Source organism: Nicotiana tabacum, chromosome 10 (genome assembly GCF_000715075.1).
Source record: "Nicotiana tabacum cultivar K326 chromosome 10, ASM71507v2, whole genome shotgun sequence".
Classification (NCBI taxonomy): Eukaryota; Viridiplantae; Streptophyta; class Magnoliopsida; order Solanales; family Solanaceae; genus Nicotiana; species Nicotiana tabacum.
In genome coordinates, this window is record NC_134089.1 from 23628286 (window position 1) to 23635872 (window position 7587).

General features: G+C 40.7%; 1 long non-coding RNA gene across 1 annotated transcript; it reads left to right on the forward strand.

The window, feature by feature from the left end:
- Nucleotides 1-1956: 1956 nt before the first annotated feature.
- On the forward strand, nucleotides 1957-7130 carry LOC142164849 (uncharacterized). Its single transcript, XR_012695922.1, has 3 exons — nucleotides 1957-2158; nucleotides 2874-2940; nucleotides 6834-7130. It is a non-coding gene; the product is annotated as an uncharacterized LOC142164849 (long non-coding RNA).
- Nucleotides 7131-7587: the final 457 nt, after the last annotated feature.

Consider the following 7587-nt stretch of genomic DNA (forward strand, 5'->3'; position numbering starts at 1 on the left):
TGACCATGGTTAGATTTTGGATCGTGACAAGTTGGTATCAGAGCCTAGGTTACTTTGGTCTCACGAGTCATGAGGGGGTTTAGTAGAGTCTTGCGGATCGGTACGGAGATGTCTGCACTTATCTTCGAGAGGCTGCAGAACCTTTAGGAAATTTTATATTCTTGGATTCTTATCGTGCGTTCTGTGTATTCTAGTAACTGAACATTTGTTATTTCATTCTCTCACAAATGGTGAGGATTCGTGCTACCAGTCAGGGGGGACAGTCATCAGCTCGGGCCGCGAGAGGCCGAGGCCGCGATAGAGGCCATAGTAGAAGCAGAGATATCGCTGGTGCAGTAGCTGGGGCAGCACCTGCAGTTCCCCCAGTTGTTCCCGCTCAGGATCAGGTCCCTGAGGTAGAGGTTCCGGCGGGACCAGCTCAGGAACCACCTGTGCCTATTGTTATTCCAGGCTTTTAGGACGCCCTGGCCCAGATTCTATCAGTGTGTACGGGCCTTGCTCAGGCGGTTTCAGATACTACGGCTACAATTACTTCTCAGGCCGGGGGAGGCACTCAGACTCCCGCTGCCCGGACACCTGAGCAGGTAGTTCAGGGGATTCAGACACCGGGGACACCTCCAGCCCAGCTGGTTGCAGCTGCTTAGGACTATGTAGCTCCTGTGATGCCAGAAGACGAGCAATGTAGATTGGAGAGGTTTGGGAGACTCCAGCCTCCATCATTTAGTGGTACTGAGAGTGAGGATGCACAGAGATTCTTGGACAAGTGTCAGAGGATGCTTCAGACCGCGGGTATTCTGGAGACCAGTGGGGTCTCATTCACTACTTTCCAGTTTTCTGGTGCTGCACTTAATTGGTGGGAGGCTTACGAGAGGCGTAGGCCGGTTGGCGTAGCGCCCATTTCTTGGCAGCAATTCACCGTTCTCTTTCTGGAGAAGTTTGTACCGGATTCCCGCAAAGAGAGGCTGCGTAGGCAGTTTAAGCAGCTTCGTCAAGGTGAGATGTCTGTTACACAGTACGAGATACAGTTCTCCGAGTTGGCTCGTCATGCGATCTGGTTGGTTCCCACAGACCGAAAGAGGATTAAGAGGTTTGTAGATGGCCTTGGGTTTTAGCTTCGATTGCTTATGACCAGGGAGAGAGTATCTGGTGCCATCTTTGATGAGGTTGTTGACATTGCTCGACAGATTGAGATGGTTCGAGGTCATGAGAGGGCTGAGAGGGAGGCTAAGAGGCCTCGTGGTCAGGGTGGTTTCAGTGGTTCTCCTCAGGGTGGTCAGTTTCAGCAGAGTCACTCATCATTCGGCGCACTGCCAGCGCAGGGTTCTCAATATGCCCCGCCCACTCAAGTATCATTGGGTAATTCTTTTGGGTATCAGGAGAAACGGTTTCGCTAGAGGAGAGGTTGTTTCGAGTGCGGGGATTTTGGTCACATTGCGAGATATTGCCCTAGGCTGTCGGGTGGGACTCCACATCACGGTGCTCGACCGCCGGCACCAGCACCAGTTCCTCCACCACTCGCCTAGCCAGCTAGGGGTGGAGTTGAGCCAGCTAAATACGGAGCCCAGTCAGCTATGGGTCGCCCGAGAGGGGGAGGCAGAGCAGGGGGTGGTCAGGCCTGTTTCTATGCCCTTCCAGCCAGGCCAGACGATATTGCTTCAGATGCTGTGATTTCAGGTGTGTTTTTTAGACTCGTTTGAGGACGAACGCTTGTTTAAGTGGGGGAGAATGTAATAATTCAAAATATTTTTTTTATATACTTATTAACTTTTAGAGGAGAATTAAATTAGTTTGTAGCTATCAGATCGAATATTAAGAAAGTGAGAGGGAATTGGTGACGATGATATATAAAATAGTGTATTAAATAAATGGCTAAGGGATAATGTTTTGATTTACTTACTTAGTTGACTTAGGTTGGTTGTGCTAATAATAAAATAGGAGGCAAGTGGACAAGCCACCTTTTAAGGACTTAACGTCCAAAGCCTCTCCAAAGTGGGAATAGATGAACTGCTAGGGTATTAACTTTAGAAAAAGAACAAAAATTAGATAAATAGCAGGTTTTAGTCTTGGAGATTTGACGGCAGAACTTTTGAGAAAAAGGGCTAAGACGCTTTAGCATCGGGTGAAAAACTATGCAAACTAGGGACGTTGGTTTGCTCAGGTATTACAAGATTTCAGTGTATTTTTGTTCAGTTAATTTTGGTCAATTGATAATTATGGTAGTATAAGAGATATGAATTTATGATTATGCCATGAATAATAGGCATACTAATTATTATATAATAATAGGATGGTAGTGATTATATATGGATTGATAATTGTAAAGATGAATTGGGATTGAAAACTGGACGCCGACCCTATTCCGCCAATGCCTTTATGAAATTTTGCAAAAACAATATGAAACTACTGCTACTTGAAATCCTTACTACTATATTTAAGAATGAAAATATAGGAATCATGATGTCATGATTGATAGTAATAATAAGCTAATGGTTGGTGGAAGTAAAATCTTGCCATGGAAAATTAATGTTGATGCAGTGTATATAAAATGAAAATATACTGGAAAGGGACTTCTATATGTAAAATACAAAATGATTATCTACTAAGTGGTTAATAGTGAATAAGTCACATTAATGTGTAATGATGATGACATGTGAAATGGTATATTAAGATAGTGGTGGATTCCCGGCATAAGAAATAGTATTATGGAATTGTAGAGTTATTTCAGAAGCTAATGTTTTGGCTATTTTGGTTGGCAATTTGGCGTACTAGTTTTTATTAGTTGGATCCAGTTTGATTTTGATTTTGACTCGTCCTAAGATTATGAAATTATTTGCCTAGATTAATTAGAACGTGTTATTTAATATTTTGGATAGATTTAGAGCCTTTGGAGACCGAGTCGAGGGACGAGGGCATCTCGGAGTAGGATTTTACGTTGTTGAGGTAAGTAACAGTTTTAACTCTAGCTTTGAGGGTATAAACTTAGAGAATTTGATATCGTGTGATTGTTTGGAGGTGATACCCATGCTAGGTGACGAGCGTGTAGGTGTATACCTCGAGGGATGGAGACTTGGTCCTTCCCGTGAGGCCTCATGGCCATCATCTGTGTTTATGTAGTTATTTGTTGTTGAACTTGTCTACCTTCATGTTAGAGATCATGCTTAGGCTTTATTCATGCTCACATTATTTGTACTCAGTCATAGAAATTATTGTACATGTTTACCTCAGTCTCTATTATTTACTAATATGTTGTGATACATAATGTGGGTTGTGTCCCCTTATTTGTTGATGATGGTGAGGCTAGTGAGGCACATGATTGAGTGAGGCCGAGGGCCTGGTTGTGAGGATATTAATACCATAGCGCGTGAGTTGTCCGCGTAGCACGTGAGTTGACCGTGCGGGTCCACGTATTTATACCATAGCACGTGAGTTGTCCGCGTAGCACGTGAGTTGATCGTGTGAATCCAGGTATTGATATGATGGCACATGAGTTTTCCGTGTTTAGCGCTTGGTCTTTAGGAGCCCCTCCAGAGTCTGTACACACCCCCAGTGAGCGCAGAGTGATGATTTTATTGAGTGCTGAGTACTGAGTGCGAGTGTTGAGTCATGGAGTGAGACATTGCTATGAGGTTGCATTTACTTTTGCATTTTGTATTTCAGTTTGAATTTATTTGGGTAACCTACGAGCTTGATCTTTTTGCTTCATCTTAAATGATGATACTTTCACATTTCTTGCTCAGATATGTTTAAAATAAACAAATGAGACAGTAACTCATCTCTTTCTCGACGAGATAAAAATCGAACAAAAGAAGTAGAGCATATCAATATATGCCAAACATGTTGCTGAAAAATCAGTCACTAGATGACTTACGGTACATGAAGTAGATGGTGTGTTTTTTTCCAGAACCTCTTCAATGGTGCTTCCCCCTATGACCATTTTACTTTTTTATTATTTTAAATTGTGAAAATAAATAATTGGACCGTTTTACTTAGTTCATCACTGTGAGCACGTGATTTTTGCCCTATGAGAACTACTTCCAAAAATTCAAAATAAAATGGTTTGGTGTTGTTTGTGATTTATTTGTATTTTGTTTGTGCATGTTTATTTCTACTTTAATTAAGAAAAATACAAAATACATGTTGCATGCATATTTAGGATTTAATTGTGCATTTTTGAATTAATTAAACCATGTCCTATTTTTAAGAATGAAGATCACAAAAATAGGAATTTCGGTAGCTTTGTCATTTTTATTGTTTAATTGTGTGATTTTATTTTTGTTTGATCTTATGTGTTAATTATTGTTAAGGGTTAATTAATATCTTTTTAAAATAATCTTGGTTTTACCATTTAATTTAGGAATTTTGGTTTTTAGGAATTAAAAAGAAAATAGAAGAAAAAGAAGAAAACAAGAGAAGAAAATCGGACTGGGCCAATTTTAAAAGAAAGTTCAGGCCCTGTCCAAATACCCTTTTACCCGGTCCAATCCAACCAGTCTTAGAGACGGGTGGAACGACGCCGTTCGGGCATGAAGAATCTGGGTCGTTGATACGACTGGATCCAACGGTCCAGGTCACCCCATCCTTACCCATTCCCTGGCCCGACCCATTACCCGGTTCAAACCGACCCCCTACTTAAACCAAACGACGCCGTATGGGTTAATCTCCTTGATCCTGGCCATTGATCTTAATTGATCTAATGGCCGGGATTAAATTCCCCACATGGTATATATTCCTAAATCCTACCCCGCCCCCTAAACCAAACCCCCTCACATCTTCGTCTCTGAGCTTCAGAGATCAAACAAACCCTCCGCCTTCAACCACCGTGCTCCGCCCACCGGAAATCGCCTCACGGCAGTTCCGGTGGTCCAAACAACCCTATCTTTTCACCACTGATTCCCCTCGACCTCCCTATTCCGAATCCCTAACTCTTATCCCTCGAATCCCGGCTGTGTGCTTCGAATGTTAGATCGAAAATCAGGTCGGAACCCTATCTCGTCCAATAACCTCCAAATTCACACCACAGCTTCGCCAAGACTTCCTCGTTCCAGTCCCACGCTCAGTTTTCTTCGAATCACCCCCGAGCTCCTCGAATCTTAGATCAAAGGAATCGACCCAAACCCTAATCCGTTCAAATGCCACCAAACTCACACCATATGATCTCCTGGACCCCCTCACCATGAATCCCTGATCGACTCTTTTCAAATCATCGTGGGGTAGCTCGAATTCCAGATCGAAGTTAGGCAGGCCATGTTCCATGAATTTTGAGCCAGAGACTGACTTTAGCCATGCTGTTTTCCTTCGAAAACACATGGTTAAAGTCCGTCTCGGCTTGAAAATGGGAAGAGCCTCGAGTTGTTTATCGAGTTATGATTCGGGTAAGTCTTTTACATCCAGTTTGATTGTTCACTCTTGCAGTTTCGTTTGTTTACTTTGTCCCTTCCCCTTCTATAAATTGGCATGAATTTCCCGTTTGAATTATGATCAGTAGTCTAAGGTCCAAACTTGGGCCAGTTTGCGAGTTTGTGTCTGTTTAGTTTCATTAGTCTAAGGTCCAAACTGGGTGAATTTGTGTCTGTTTGGTTTGTTCAAGTTCCGTTTACCAATTATGTTGTCATGGTGATCCCTTAATAAGCAATGTTAGCCTGTGCAATAGACCTAATGCTTAGGAAATGGTTCATGATTGTCTGAGCCTAGACTCGTGTTATTAATCGGGTTTTATTTCATGACACTTGCTTTGCCTCATCTCTAATTGCAGTCACATGTTGATAGTAGTTGGGTTTAGCTAATTTGTTGTGAATTAAAACTTATTCTATAGTGTGTGATTCCATTTGCTTGCAATTCATGCTGTTGATTACTTGTCTAGTTGGTTATCAGGGAGTCTATTGGTTTTTCAAATCTGAAGTTTTGTAATCTGTCCAGTTGAGTTAGGAGTCAGTTGTTAGGAATTTGATAGTTTGAATTGGTTATAGCTGTTTGGGGTTTGTTACCAATTGAAGGGATTGGGTAGGACAGTAATTTCAGGGTCTTTTAGGAGGGTAATTTGGGAATTAAAAAGTTTAAAAATGGCTAGTTTTAGTGTTCTGTCCAGTAAGTACTAATTAACATTAAACTAATGCATTTGTTTGTGCTAATGGGGAACAAAACATAATGGTATGAAAGGCTTTAAAGGGAATGGATTAAGAAATAGGTGCCCATACCTATTTGAATTTAAATAAAGAAAAGACAAGGGTAGTGGGGAACAAGGGAATTAAAAAGAGAACAAAACATATACTAGTGGAATTGAAGAGGAGATGATGGGCAGAATTAGTTTAAAAATTCTGCCTAAAGTGCTTTTGAGTGTGGGGGGGGGTCTGTTTTGGTTATATATAGAGTCATTTTTAGACAGAGGAGAGGTTTTTTTTTGGACACAGTATAGGGGGCTGGGTTTTTGGGAGCAGAAAATCAGTTCTCTTTGGATTTTTTTTTCGAGTTTGGGTTTGGATCTCTCTGTGTCTGGTCTGGCTTTTCTTTTAGGCAGACTTTAGAAGAGAAAGTAATCTGAAAAGGGAGAGAAAGGAGTTCAAAGTTTAAATAGTTTTGAGATGGTTTAAGATGAGTTTGGGTGTAGTGTTGCAGTAACGTGTTTTTCTGATTTCATTTCTGAGGTCGTTTGAGCTGTTGAAGTTTGAGTGTTCTGGTTTTAACTGGTTTCAAATCCACTTGGGTCTGCTGCATATGCCACTAGCTATTGGTACCTGTTGTTTGGTATTTGCAGTGGCTGTTTGCTGTTCTGCTGTATTGTATTGCTACTGCTGCTGCTGATCCTCTTCTTCCTCTTCTTACATTGTCAATACCAGGTACACTTCGAGACTTTGATGTAGCATCTCGTATCGGATGCGAAATAGAAATGAAGCAAGTTTCCTACTGCGGATTTATAGTGAAAAACTTCTGTTACATATATGGATAATTTGCTTATGATGCGTGTATTTGTCCACTGTAGTTAAGTATTCTGAACTCTAATGGACTGTGATGGACTATTTGTTTTAACTTGTGGACTGTGTTGGACTGTTATAATAGATTCTAGAATTTAGAACATCAATCTGATTAAGTTAAACTAATTAGATGTGTATTCCTGGAAGCATAAGAATTCTATAGCTAACAATCTAATTTAACTTGTGTTGATTAATGGAATCTCAGTTTGCTTTCATATATATTCCACTAAATTGTTTTTCTATGATATAGTTGATTTTGAAATCAGTATGACAGCCACTTTAAGTTTGATGGCCCGGAATTCATTGTTATAGTATAAGTGTTGGTAATTCCGGATTAATAGTTCATAGCAGTAGTTAATTGAATTGAACATGCCTTATTAATAAGACTGCTTTGAATCTTCTCGTGGATGTTAGTAAAATCAAATAATTGAGCTGTTTAGTCCAAAACTCGATCCCTCATTAGGAATCACTATTAGTTAAACAGGTGGAGTAAGCTGAATTTTAATATGAGATTCAAATGATCAATTGTTCCTTAGTTTGAGTAGATAAACGTGATTCTCCCTTCTCATGATTTGTTGAGTGCACGTTAAATAACTTGAAGTTATTCCAGTGAATCTGC